At 43.3% G+C, this 14,820-nt stretch overlaps 1 non-coding gene across 1 annotated transcript; it reads right to left on the bottom strand.

Annotated features, from left to right (window-relative positions):
• Nucleotides 1-4,730: 4,730 nt before the first annotated feature.
• TRNAG-CCC (transfer RNA glycine (anticodon CCC)) lies at nucleotides 4,731-4,803 on the bottom strand. Its single transcript has one exon. It is a non-coding gene; the product is annotated as a tRNA-Gly (tRNA).
• Between the last annotated feature and the right edge of the window lie 10,017 nt (nucleotides 4,804-14,820).

Raw genomic sequence — 14,820 nt, 5'->3', positions numbered from 1 at the left:
AGAGGACCTTAGGACTCATGTAATCAGATTACTAGCAAGAATTAGGAAATAGAAGCTCAGGGATGAGGAAGGATTTACCCAAGTTTGATGCTGGTGACTTACAAGTAATGAGGACTGAATCTAGGTCTCTGCTGATTTCTAGTGAGTCCTCATCACCCACGTTGGAGCCTTGGTTGTGTGGAATAAGTCTGACATTATTTCACTGCTAGTGGGATGCAGTGTAGGAGGAATCAGAAACCATCAACACTGAAGTGATGTCAGATCCAGTACCCTGTGTTCTGGGCAAGTATTCATGGAGATTCAAAATAGTATTGAAAGTAGCCTCATGAAAGCATGTATGTTCACCTTCCTAAGTTGCAGGTTGTGAGCATTATGTAACCATTTAGACAGTCCTTAAGGGAGGCCTGGAGGTCAATGGTATCTCTCTGGAAGCCCATGGTCAAGAAGACATCTTTTCATCCTGTAAGGCCTAGACAAAGCTTACTCAAGCCATCGCCATTTTCCTAGTACTGTTGGTTCCACTAGCTCTTGGTATATCTCACTACATGGACCAGAACCTGACTATTACATTTTTGTGTGTTTTTAATCCATAATTGATTCATCTGTGTTAATTTGGGCCCACGGTTACATTCCTGGAGACCAGCAACCAGTCCTTGTGCCTCTTCTGAGTCTGAGTAAAATATGCTTATTAGCTTGATTCACCCGTAGATATGGCTTTAAATGATGAGAGAAGAACAGGACTGAAAAACATCCTGGATTGACTAATGTCTCCCCTCTCCTGCCCTTCCCACCCGCTACCACACACATGTGGAAGAAACTGGGTCTCACAGTCAGAGAACTCTTAGGCCTTACCTATACTCCTTCTCATAGAGTACAAAAGTGAGACAGAAAAACAATGAGGAAGTTACAGCTGTGTTGCCCCACCCCCAACCTATTCCTGGCATCTATTCTTATCTGTTTTACCTTGACCAGGCAGGAAATATAGGCTTCTGGCCCCACCGAGGAAAGAAAACTAAAAAAAAAAATCCCTCCCCTATCTCTGCTCCCTCTTGTTTCCAGGTCACTTTAAGACAACCTGCCTTTGGACTGAATCCACATCTTCTGTGTTTTTAAACTGTGTTTGCTGTAATGGCCTGAATTTCTAAATGTAGTGAACCTTAGAATTTGCTTTCACCAAATTCTAGCTGAAAGATAAAGAGTGAGAGAAAGAGAGAGAGAGAGAAGTTGATTGAGAGAAATCTCAAAGACAACAGACCACAGGCAGGAAAATGAAAAGAGAATAAGAAAAAAATATCATAAAAGAATGGCTGCAAGTTTTTTGTTTGAGGCTTTTGTAAAAGATTTTTAAAGCCAAGAATAAGGCAAGGTAGAAAATTACATGGAAACACCATATAACTGAAGAAAGGAAAGGGACAAATACAATTGTTCCTTCTCCGGTTTTTCTCAATACAGAAAAGGAAAGGGAAAAAAAGCTGAATGAGAAAAGCAGAATTATTCTGAAAACCTCTCATGATATAAAATCAGTTGGTGAGGAGTATAACTAGCTTGGAGCTAGGAAAAAAATCATTTCTGAAGTGCATGTTTAGAGAGTGGTTTCTTTAATGCAATAAAAATGGAAAAGAATTTGGGGGCGGGGTGGGGGAAAGCCTTGCAGCAGCAGTCACTGCTTCTGTCTTGAGGCTCTGGGCTAAGAGGCCTCGGCCCATCCTTTCAGCAACCTATTATCGGTTTCGCTCCTCCACATTCTTCTCCAGCAACCTTATCAGACACAAGCATCGCCTCAGATGCTGCGACTGGAGTCTTGTAATTGTCCTCGGTTAGAGCTCAATAGCACCTTGAACCATCAGAGCAATCTCAGCTTTTAAGAAAAGGTCTCCACAAGGAGATGCGGTGAGAGAATTTGCCTGTGGCTATGTGAGTTCTTTAATAGCGAACTCTCCTCTGCCAGCCCCGCTGCTGGGCCTGTGGAGAGATGAGAAGTCTTTTTATTTATCACAGGACTCTTCTGCGTGTCTGTTAGGCAATGATCATATTATTTATTACCAGGTGTGTGGTGCTGTTGGGGGCAGGGTGGGAAATGATTTCTTTAATGGGCCTTCGACAGACACCCGGGCCCAGGAGATCAAGCTGGGGAAGGGGAGGAAGAAAATTCGAAGACACAAGAGGACCAGAAGGGGTTCTGTGGCTGCTTAAAGGTGATATGTAAAAGCCTGCACAGAAAACATAATTTATAGCAAATATACATTATTATACATTATGATTATGTTAATTCAGGTGTAAAAGAGGAGGACGAATGATGCTCTTCAAAATGTGTCTACGTATAATCATGTCACCTAAGGCTTGCAGAAAATTTAAGGAAGGCTTTGAACTTTTAGCATCTCTCTTCTGTTTCCTCCCCTCATTCCTCAACCCAACAAAGCAGGACTTTTCCTGCTAGAGAACTAGCAGGTCTAGACTGGGGTCCTGAGAACTAAATGTTCAAAAGTTGGGAAGACCTGGAGCTCAGGATGTGATGGGGAAATATCAGGTACTCTCCAGGCCAGGGGTTCTTAATTTAAACAAATCAGCCAATTTTCTCCTTCAATACATAAGTAATATCAAGAGACTATAGAACATAGATTTTAGAATCTTGGAGAAAAAGATCTTGTCAGAATTCTTTCCAAATGTGAAAGTTGATCAGGTTTGATGGAATCTTGGATTAGCAGAGTTCTCTGGGCAGACCAAGGGATAGGCAGCAGGCAGGTGGTGAGTTTTAGATGAAGTTGCCAGGGCAGTTTCTGCTTCTGCTTGTTCTATGTTAATTATCTGGTCCTCCAGACACTGTTTCCTCCCAAATGCCCACCTCTTCCCAGTCCCCAACTGGAAAGGACAACCGAGTCAAGGAAGTCCTTACTGAAAACCATGTCATCTGTCCATAGGAATCAAATACAACAAATCTTCTAAAGTGAAAGAGACACTTCCTCCCGCCATCCAACCTCTAACCCCTATCCTAAATGGTCCAGCTAGAAGATATGGATCTCAGGACAAGATTAAGTTGCAAAGTACAGATGCCCAACTATAGTGACATTAATAAGTTAAGGATTTAGTCTTTCATGTGAAATCTGGAGGTTGACATGTAGGACTATTGTTGCTGATGTTTTGCAAACCTTAGAGCATGGTTTCTGGCTTCAGATTTGCCTCATGGTCTCAGAATGATTACTGTGGCTCTGGCAATCACATCAGAGTTCCAGGCAGGAAGCAAGAAGAAGGAAGAAAGAGCAGGAGTAGAGGGAAAAGGAGAAGAGGGAAAGAAAAAGTAAAGGGGTAAAAAGGGCATATAAAAAGTAATCTGCGTAGCCAGTCAGCGCTCTTTTTTTAAGTCACTTCCCTAGAAGCACACAACTCAGCTTTCAGTGCTCAGTGAATCTTGTCCCAGCAAGAAGACACCTCATTTACCAGAACATCACATGGCCACTCCTATCCATTAAGGAGCTAGGAAGTGTGTTTCATTTTGTTTTCAAGCAGGGCATACCATTAGCCCCAACAAAACCAATTTTCTAGTAAGTTTAGACGGGAAGAGTGGATATTAGGAATAACTAACCACTGGCCATGACACAGAGATCCTGGCCCTGATGAACAAGTATAGAACAGGAGATCTAGAAACTAAAGGTTCCTTACTGGATGAGGAAGACCATCTCTTCCAGGAGATGCAAAACATCTTGGCTACTCCAGGCCTAAGGTCGCTGGTGGAAGGTCCTCTAAGGGCAAGGCCAGAGCTCCATGACAGAAAAAAACAGTACACCCTTGAGTTCTTCTTGGCACCTATCACACCCAGTGAGGCCTCTTTCTCGCGCCTGTGTTACATGTGCATCTAATCTAACCAAACCTGTCCAGCCTCACTGTGTATTGTCTCCCTGGCACTGACCATCTGGTCATCACAGGACCTGCCCTGCTACATCGGCCCAAGCTCATGCAGCTTGACCATTTCTTCTAAAACAATGAGGCTTGAGAGCCCCTCTCTGGCCACATTATACTCCCAACTCTCTTTCAGCTGTTTCACCTAAGGGCCCGGCCTGTCTTAGCTCTGTACCTATCAGGCTCCAGCAGTCTCCCGCATCTCATCTGTGGGATTTGCTGCTATTTACATTCTAGACTAAAATTCGGTTTCCAGAACTGTATTGCTAACTCTACTTTCTGTGTCAGAACCCTCCACCCAAGAGCCCTCATCTCATCCCGTGGTGCCTGGGTCTTTTTCTGGTCTCTGTCTGAGCTTCCTCCCCAGTGTCTGCCCCATGCCTCAACCTGGTCAGACCCAGCCCCTGAGGCAGAGGCTCTCTGGGCTCTCCTGTTCATCAAAACAGAGGTGTCTGTGATCCTCCTCACTGACTGTCCCCAGACTCTAAATACCATGCCTTCCCACTGGCTTGTGTGAAACTCGAGAGGTCTGCCCCTGGCCTGGGTAGCTATTGCTGCGTGCCTTTAAGTCCCTCTAAAGCCACACCCTGGTCAGATTCTTTTATATTACTGACTGAGGGGCTCTTTTCTACCTGTCTGCTCCATTGTGATATGTCTTCTAAGACGTCCCTAGGACCTGGCAGCCTGGTAGTCACTTTTTTAAAAAATTAATTAATTAACTAATTAATTTTTGGTTGCTCCAGGTCTTAATTGTGACACACGAGATCATCAATCCTTATTGCCATGAGATCTTTAGTTGCAGCATGCAAACTCTAGTTGCAACAAGTGGGATCTAATTCCCTGACCAGGAATTGAACCTGGGCTCCCTGCATTGGGAGTGCAGAATCTTAGCCACTGGACCACCAAGGAAAATCCCTGGTGAGTCACTTCCAATGGAAAAGCAGGCTCTGAAGGTTGGCGGGGATCAAAGGACAGTAGCTGCTGATCTGGGCCATTCTTGGCTGGAGCCACTTAGAGATCAGCCATGCATATCCTGGTATCACCAAATGCCTGGACAGTCCTGTTAATTAGGGCCCTTACCTCTGAACTCTGGTGTGCACATGGCCCTACACTTGACAACTGTTCATTGCTGGTATCTCATTGTAATCATCCCAATCACCCTGTAAAACAGTGAAGTTGAAATAATTTCCTTGGATTTTCTTTGGTGTCAGAGACTTCCTAGTGCTCAGAAATCATCATAATAATGTGAAAATAATAACATAATCATAATAATATTACAGGCACTGGTCCCAGAGAGGGCAAAGTGGGGTCCCTAGTGAATTGGAATTGGTGCCAACAATTTCTTTGTACATTATAATTTTAAAAGCTCTGTCCACAAAACCCTTGTGAACAAAGTGGAACGGTTTTCATTATCACTTTACAGAGGGTTTGCAAAGATTCCCAGAGGAGTTAAGAGCTCTATCACAAGTCACTGAGCTTTAAAGCAGCAGGCCAGCTCTCAAGAGAAGCTATGGTTGTCAAGCTCACGGTTCTTTTCACTCTTCCAGGGGTGGTACACGTGGACCTCCAGGAGCTTCAGCACTAGGGTAATGGTGCTCTGTGTCTTGATTCCTAAGAGGATAAAAGAGTGTTTTTGAATTGCAATCAAGAGTTGTCTACAGTTCCTCCAAAACTTGGAGTGTTCTGGATCATTCTCATCAGGAAAGAGGCTATCGGGCTCCTAGAAAGAGGTCTGTTCTGATCTGATAGACCTCTGGTACCTACTCAGAAGAATATTAGGTGAGAACGTTCAATGCCCTCAGAAACTGAAATTGCTCAGAAATTGCTCAGAGGACCAGCATTATATATAATCATATGACTTTGCATATCTATCAAAAATAATAGAAGTTATCTTTTCCCCAAGTCCATCATCCCTATATTATAAACTGAAAAAAAAGTCTCCACCACATCTGAGATTTTGTGTGATTACACCTGACTTAAGTTCTCTATAAGAAGTTAATACTTTAGACAAGTCTTTGAACTTGAAATATCTAAATTGTGCTCTTATATCTGTTTCATTGTTCACTAAATTTCCTGAGGAGACCAAGATTCTCTCTTTTGGCTGACAAAGTAGATAACATAGAATTGAGGATTAACTTGTCTAACACAGAAATCTGGAAAATGCGAAGAAAACTTAAGTATCAAATAGCATTATTATCTTCATGTAAAATTAGTTATTAAGCTCTTACTTATATATAATACCTTGCATGTGCATAGTACTTTACAAGACTCTTTCCATCCATTATCTTACCCAATCCTCTGCAAAATCTTAAAACATAGGTCAGTCTTATTAGCTCCATCTCCCTCACAGAGGAGGTAACTGAGACTCTAGGAGGTCATGAGTCATGGATCCAAAACTAGGCTTTAGCAGAAGTTAAGAACCAAACTACACGTATGTGCAGAGGCAGTTTGTTCACCAACCCCTACGCTCTCCCCTTGACACTGAACTCCCTCTCCTGGGCTCCAGTGGAATCTTGGGACACATGGAAAAGCTCACCAAGGTAGCCACAATTTATTTATTTAATATACATATTTCTAAATCTTTATTTATTTATTGGCTGTGCTGGGTCTTCATTGTTGCACATGGGCTTCCTCTTGTTGCAGCAAATGGGGTTGTGGTGTACAGGCTTCTCGTTGCAGTGGCTTCTCTTGTTGTGGAGCACAGGCTCTAAGGCTTTAGTAGTTGCAGCTGCGGGCTCAGTAGTTGTGGCTCTTGGGTTTTAGAGGGCAGGCTTAATAGTTGTGACTCACAGGTTTAGTTGCCTCACAGCACATGGGATCTTCCTAGAGCAGGGATTGAACTGGTGTCCCCTGTATTGCAAGATGGATTCTTAACCACTAGACCACCAGGGAAGCCCTGATGAGCCACAGCCATGATTTAGAACTGTCACCGCCTGCTCATCTGAGCCATTGTATCAGGAGGACTACCAATTCCAAAGGCAAAGGTGAGAGTCCTGTGTCCATTGGTGACCACAATTTTCAAGGTTTCCCTAGTTTACCTCCAGGATCTACCTGATGTGGTCCCAGGGTTCTCTTTCTACCCCAAAGGCATCCAAAAAGTATTCAGCAGTGTTGACCTCTACACTTTTTCCTGCCCCTCTGACTTAAGAATGATGTAATCTAATTCATAGTTGTGAATGCAGAAATTCAACAATTTAGGAATGCTCCACCACCTCCTTCAACTGCCTTTCTAAGGAAAGTGGCCCCCAAGCAACTTGAGAGTTGTGACATGAAGGTAAAAACATGTGACCAGATGGCAGCCCCTTGTAGCCTGGTAGGATATTTCTTCAACAGATGTTCAGTGTGTTTCATCCATTGGAATGGAGAAGTTTTAAACAGTAGGTCCTGAGACTGGAACTCTATGATCCTGGTGAATGAAGAGCATCTCCACAGTTGCCACTCAATCATGAGAGCCCTCAGAATGCCTTCTCTCAGAGGCCAAAGTGGTGTAAATGGCAAAAGAGGACTGACTCCATCGACAGCATTAGCTCAGTCTGGGGCCCAGCTTTACATATAGCATCACAATCCCAGAACCAGCACCAAGCAAGCAGGGTCCCATAGCTTAGTAGAAGGACCAGGAGTGGAATGGTGATTCTTTCCTGTTTTAATCCATTCTGGAAGTTTACTAGTCAGAGAACATGGGGCTAAGGATGTGCCCACAAGCTTGGTGCCTATCACAGCTCTTCCCTCCAGGGTTGAGGGCTACATAAGAATGCCCACTGCCTGCCCTCTCCCTCTATCTTAGCCCCTTCCCAAGGATGGATTCTGAGCTGTGTTTTAATTTTCAGTTTCACCTCAGTCATAGTCTGTCAGATGACCATTGACTCCAGGCCCACAGCTAAAACCAGATAACCCAAGTCCCAGGGCTCAGGACTCCAGCCTCATGCGTTTAGGAAGCTTAAACAGAGTGGCTCAGACGGTAAAGAATCTGCCTCCAGTGTAGGAGAGTCAAGTTTGATCCCTCATTTGGGTTGGGAAATCCCCTGGAGAAGGGAATGGCAACCCACTTCAGAATTCTTGCCTGGAAAATTCCATGGACAGAGGAGCCTGGCAGGCTATGGTCCATGGGGTCCCAAAGAATTGGACAGGACTGAGCGATTAGCACTTTACTTTCACTTTCGCATTTTAAACAGTAGAATTTCTAAACAGGCAACTCAAATCAGAAAAGTCAAATTGTAAAGTGAAGGCAGTCTAAGAAAAAAAAGCAGCAGGCAAACTGGAAATTAAAGTTCAGGGGCCCAGAATGAATGGAGGTGGCAGGGGATGTCCAAGCATCAAGTGGGTGTGGAAAAGGTCATGATGCATTGGCAAGAGCCACAGGCCCTCAAAGGGAATCACTGGTGGCATGGTGGGGCTGGCTGGAGGCAGCTGCAGGCCATCGGTCTGTCCACTGTCCTCTGTCTGGTCCCTACTGTTGTTAATGGCCTTGATACGCCTGTGATGATATCTGTAGTCACCTTTTGGCATTTCAGCCCCTACTCTCACTGCGTAGCAGTGCAATCTTTAACTCTCCTGGTAGAACTGCTTCCCTCTCCCACCCCTTCACTCCTGTCCAGTGGACCCAGGGCTGTCACACTCATCAGCTGCCCTACTGGTGTCAGAGGACTGAGAAGTGGAGGTCACTGCACATCTCCTGACTCTTTTACTCCCAAATCCAGTTTCTTTTGACAGGGAGTCCTGCCACCTTCTGATTTATCTCCTCTCTAGATTCATGCAGGTCCACATCCTGAAGCACAGCTCTCTGAAAAGTCAAGCAAAGACTGAGCAAAATACCAAGTTTTGGGGGCAGAACTACAAGAGATACCCCAATTCCCCCATCCATAGCCTATAGTAAACTTACATTTCTGAACGTTTGAGGGCAGTCACCTAGAGCTCAGGTGAAATAAGCAATTTATGAAAATAGCATTGGTGCTTATTTGAAAAAGACAGAACATTTACTGGGCTCCCAGAGTGTTCCAGGTAACATGCTAGAGTTTATCATCTAATTCTTTTAAGGATCCTGTGACTTTGGACTGTATTCCTCCAGTTGACAAATGAGGGAACTGAGGCTCAGAGAACTTGAAAAATTTATGCCAGCTCAAAAAGCTAGAATGTAGCTGGAATTTAAGCTAAGTTGGGCCTAACTTAAAAACTTATGTATGTTCAATGATTCTCTGTATTCTGTGATGAATATGTGTCAATTCCAAGTGGATGTTATACCAATTACACCCATCCATGTCTGTCTGCCTGCCTCTTTCACGCATTAGACTATAAACCACTGGCAGGCAGAGGTCTGTCTCATTGGCCTCTAGGCAATCTATATCTAGGATGAAGACAAGAATCTGGCAGCAGTGGAGCTTAGTAAATGTTGATTGATGTGTGACTCTCCACAGGAGACTGCATCTGTGTCCAGGAGATGATATATCTTGTCCCTACTCTCAAGGAACCCCAAATCAGATCAAGGACAGGTGCATAAGAAGCTTAACAATTTCAGTTTAATCCCCAAGATCTGCAAAAGCCACCATAGAAAACACCTTTGGAAAGAATTGATTCTTTTTGCGCAACCTGCTTGTTCTTGACAGACAATGACTCTTGTGTACTGATGGTGGTTACCAAACACTTCTTTCCCTTTCACTAAATTTGTGAAAGATAAGCATCTTATTAAGGTTCCAATGCTGCTCTTATGATTTTCCAGACTAACAGAATAAACATGGCTGGCATTTAAGAAGTCCCTGCTTGACTCAAGCACAGGAATATAGATATTTTGAATCTTTTCACTTTCAAAGAAGAACAATTCTTACATCCTACTCTAGAAAGTGAGATACAGCTTTCATCTTCACCTCCTGAATGAAAAATCTTCTTTCTTTTAATAATGTCACCCTCTACTGAAAGTTTAGGATGTTGCTGTTCCTCTTTCTTAAAGGCAAGGTACTTGGCATTGAGAAAATACAATTACTAGTATTCATGCCCAGGAACAAATCTCTGTTTTTCTTAATCTCCCACCTCTGGGCTTAGAATAAAGTTGTACACATTTTATAAATGTAGTTAGCGGATTAATTCAGGAAACTATGTCCTCAGGAAAAGCTATTGCCTGGCCTGAAAATGTGCAAATCATAGTCTTTGAGCTCTGTGCAGAGCTAGCACCCACTGTTTCACTGCTAGAAATCAGGAAGTGGGAGCAGATTTGGTTTTTCTTCCACTCTATGTATCCAGTGCCTAGAACAACACCCAGCATACAGGATACAGCTCTTGAATGCTTGTGAAGTTTATAAGTGAATAAGAAATCAAATTTACAAGGATAGAAGATCTTTTTCCAAAAATAAAGTTATTTCCATCTATATTAGCCCAGACTGCCCTGATAAAATACCACAGAAAGGGTGGCCTAAATAATAGAAATTTATTTTCTGAAAGTCTGAGATCAAGCTGACATAATTGTCTGGTTCTTGTGAGACCCTTTTTCCTGGCTTGCAGATGGCTGTTTTCTCACTGTGTGCCTGTATGTTCTTTCCTCAGCCTCTTCTTCATCATAAAAAGCCACCAATCTCATCAAAGTAGGACTCCACCCTTGTAATGGCATGCCTCCTTAATTATCTCCTAAAAAAAAAAAAAAAAAAGCCCTATCTCCAAACACAGTCACATTTAGGGCCTCAGTATGTGAACTGGGTGGGGACGGTGAGGGGGTGGAAGAGGGGTCACAATTTAATCCACAGCAACATTTTTTTCTGTTTTCAGGCTCTGAGCCATTGTCTCTGCTGTGATCACTTACTAGATAGTAACCATAATCATTCTAAGACTCAATCAATGTTCCAAGAGCCAAATCTGGCCTGCCACCTGTTTTTTGCATGGCCTGCAAGCTAAGGATGGATTAACATTTTTAAATGTTTGCCAAAAAAATCTAAATTAGAATATTTCACAACATGTGAAAATTACATGCTATTCCCATTTCAGTGCCACATTCACTAATTTAAATATTGTTTGTAGCTGCTTCTGCACCATAATAGCAGATGGAGTAGTCAAGACACATCTGATGACCCACAAAGCCTGAAATATTTACTATCTGGCCCTTAACACCAAAATTTATGGACCCTTGTTCTAGGCTAATGGTTCTCCGGGGAACTTCTTGGAAATTTAAATTATCTGGCTTCATCCACTGAATCAAATTGTGGATATAGAGCTTAGCAATTTGAGTTTTAATCATCTTCCTGGTGATTCTGATGCACACTGGGGCTTGAGGAGCACTGGTCTAGACTCGTGAATCACATCCTGAGATAAACTGGTCTTTATTAAGCACCCACTGGTCTTCTCAGGTGGTTCAGTGGTAAAGAATATGCCTGCCAACGCAGGAGACACCGGCTCATCCCTGGATTGGGAAGATGCCCTGGAGAAGGAAATGGCAACGCACTCCAGTATGCTTGCCTGGAAAATCCCATGGACAGAGGTGCCTGGCGGGTTACAGTCCGTGGGGTCGCAAAGAGTCGGACACGACTGAGCACGCCAGGAAGCACCCACTGTGTGTCTGGAGCCAGGCTCACAGGTTGTGATTTGGCTCAACTAGCAAAAGACCATTAAAAAATAAAATAAAATAACGATGCTCGGGAAATCGCTTAGGAGTGGCGGTTGTTTCCATTGCAAAGTAGCCGCCTGTCGTAAAAGAAGTAGCATAAAGCGATTCCGAGCTTGATAGGCAAGCATCCCTGGGGGGGGTTCAGGCAAAATGAGTTCTTAAATATTTGATTTTCTCTCCAGTCACTGGCTGCCTTTCTATTTGGTTTGGGGCTGAAATAAGACAGCTTGTAAGTAACTGGAGAGGGTGTTTACCCAGTGAATTAGTTCGGCTTTCATTGTGCAAGGGATTAGCGCCAAGCAGTGGATGAGGCTCCGTTTCAGGTTAGAGGGGCTCGCCGTTTGCTAGCTCCAGGCCAGGACTAATTATCATAGGACTGAGGCCATTAAAGGGCTTAACTACCAGTGCCCCCTTCCAGGACTGGATTAGCCGTTCGCCTGCAGCTTTTGGCCGATAACCATTCCCAGTTCCGTCTGCTCTCTGCCGTGATGTGAGCCGGAAAATGCGGTGGACTCACAGCTCGGAACTGCCAGGCACAAGGGCGCCTGCCTGGAAACCTCTGCTGCTTTGAGGGGCCAGGCATACACTTCTCCTCGGAAAGGACTGGAGGCCGCCTGAGGTTTCTCTCATATCGGGATGTTTCTGGGAAGATGGACATGAGAGCCTGGGCAAGAGAGGGTTGGGACTGAGGCTCCTGTCCTGCTCTGGGAAAGCCCGGGCGCTGTGCAGGGGACCAAGGGCCCGCCGGCTGAGTGCGGAGCTGCACTGACTCCAGGACCCTCAGGACCTCGGGACAAACGAATGAGGGCATTCACCTGCACTACCCCAGCACCATCCCTCCCTTGCACTTTTTCTTTCAGAGTCAGAGGGGCAATCTGCACAATTGTGGGAGGAGCAGAGAAACAGAGTTTGGGGTTTTTGTTTGTTTTTTTTTCTTTCCTCCCTCAGTGGAATCGGCCAAGTAAGTTATCTCCTGTCCCTAAATCTTGGCTCCTCATCTATAAAATCAGACTAAAGTAGTGCCTAGTCAAAAGAGCTCTTTGTGGGTTAAAGTATAAGGAGCACTGATTCATTTCAAGGCTCAGTATGTGAGTGCTCTTAGACTGATGAGCACCTTGAAAGAAAGAGCCCTTTCTCTCATGAACCTGCAGTGAGGAAGAGCCCTTAAAGATTTTCTGGTTTTCAGCTTCCTCAATTTTCCAAAGTGAGAACTAGCTTAAATGATAGTAACAACTGTAACATTCTTTGAAAAAGCAAATAGAAATATATGTGTGTGTGTGTTAGTCACTCAGTGGTGTCCAACTCTTTGTGACCCCATGGACTGTAACCAGCAAGGAAAACCCCATGGCGTTCTCCAGGCAAGAATACTAGAGTGGGTAGCCATTTCCTTCCCAGGATCTTCCTGAAACCCTGGGATCGAACCTGGGTCTCCCGCATTGCAGGCAGATTCTTTACCATCTGAACCATCGGGGAAGCCTAAATATATATGGATCTCACCAAAATAAAAATAAATATGTGAAGTGATAAGTGTGTTAATTAACCTGATGAGAGGAATCTTTTCACAATATAGCCGTGTCTCAAACCATCATGACATACACTTTAAATATCTCACAACTTTATTTGTCAATTATACTTCAATAAAGCTGGGGGCGGGGGAAGTGCATGAAAGGAGACACTATCCATCTGAAAGTAGTAATAAAACTGATGAATGGGAAAATATATACATACATACACACACACATACATGTGGATCCGAAGATCCCTCACACTCAGTGCATGGGCCTTCAAGGGTCCCAAGCCCAGAGGTTTAGAAAGGCTCATATGTTCAACTCACCCACCTTGGCAGAAAGGTCAACTGCTGTTGGCACACCTCCAAAGCTGGGGCACCCCAACTTTCTACACAGATCAATTAATTTCAGTGTTGTTCTGATGAAAGAAAATTCTTTTTAAAAACAGTGCATTTATGATAGTCACCAAAATAACAGTGATTATTTCTGTTTGATGGGATCATGAGTAATTTTTTTCAGATTTTTTATATATTTGCAAAAAGTCCTATATTTAATAGCCATGCATTGCAAAACATTAAACGAAATTTAAACAAAAATCACCATAGTCAAGGAAGAGTCCGAAATGCAGAACTTGGATGCAATCTCAAAAATGACAGAATGATCTCTGTTTGTTTCCAAGGCAAACCTTTCAATATCAGAGTAATCCAAATCTTTGCCAGTAATACTGAAGACTGAAGTTGAACAGACTATGAAGACCTACAAGACCTTTTAGAACTAACACCCAGAAAAGTTGTCTTTTTCATTACAGGGAACTGGAATGCAAAAGTAGGAAGTCAAGAAACACCTGGAGTAACAGGCAAATTTGGCCTTGGAGTACAGAATGAAGCAGGCCAAAGACTAATAGAATTTTGCCAAGAGAATGCACTGGTCATAGCAAACACAAGAGATGACTCTACACATGGACATCACCAGATGGTCAATACCAAAATCAGATTGATTATATTCTTTGCAGCCAAAGATGGAGAAGCTCTATACAGTCAGCAAAAACAAGACTGGGAGCTGACTCTGGCACAGACCATGAACTCTTTATTGCCAAATTCAGACTTAAATTGAAGAAAGTAGGGAAAACCACTAGACCATTCAGGTATGACCTAAGTCAAATCCCTTATATTATACAGTGGATGTGACAAATAGATTCAAGGGATTAGATCTGATAGAGTGCCTGAAGAACTATGGACGGAGGTTCATAACATTGTAGAGGAGGCAGGGATCAAGACCATTCCCAAGAGGAAGAAATGCAAAAAGGCAAAATGGTTGTCTGAAGAGTCCTTACAAATAGTTGTGAAAAGAAGAGAAGCAAAAGACAAAGCAGAAAAGGAAAGATATACCCATCTGAATGCAGAGTTCCAAAGAATAGCAAGGAGAGATAAGAAAGTCTTCCTCAGTGATCAATGCAAAGAAATAGAGGAAAACAATAGAATTGGAAAGACTAGAGATCTCTTCAGGAACATTAGATATACCAAGGGAACATTTCATGCAAAAATGGGCTCAATAAAGGACAGAAATGGTATGGGCCTAACAGAAGCAGAAAATATTAAGAAAAGGTGGCAAGAATACACAGAAGAACTATATACAAAAAAGGTCTTCATGACCCAGATAATCATGATGGTGTGATCACTTACCTGGAGCCAGACATCCTGGAATGTGAAGTCAAGTGGGCCTTAGGAAGCATCACTATGAATAAAGCTAATGGAGGTGATGGAATTCCAGTTGAGCTATTTCAAAGCCTAAAAGATGATGCTGTGAAAGTGTTGCACTCAATATGCCAGCAAATTT

Source organism: Dama dama, chromosome 19 (assembly GCF_033118175.1).
Source record: "Dama dama isolate Ldn47 chromosome 19, ASM3311817v1, whole genome shotgun sequence".
In the NCBI taxonomy this organism is placed as follows: domain Eukaryota; kingdom Metazoa; phylum Chordata; class Mammalia; order Artiodactyla; family Cervidae; genus Dama; species Dama dama.
This window is presented reverse-complemented; position numbering and strand designations above follow the sequence as displayed.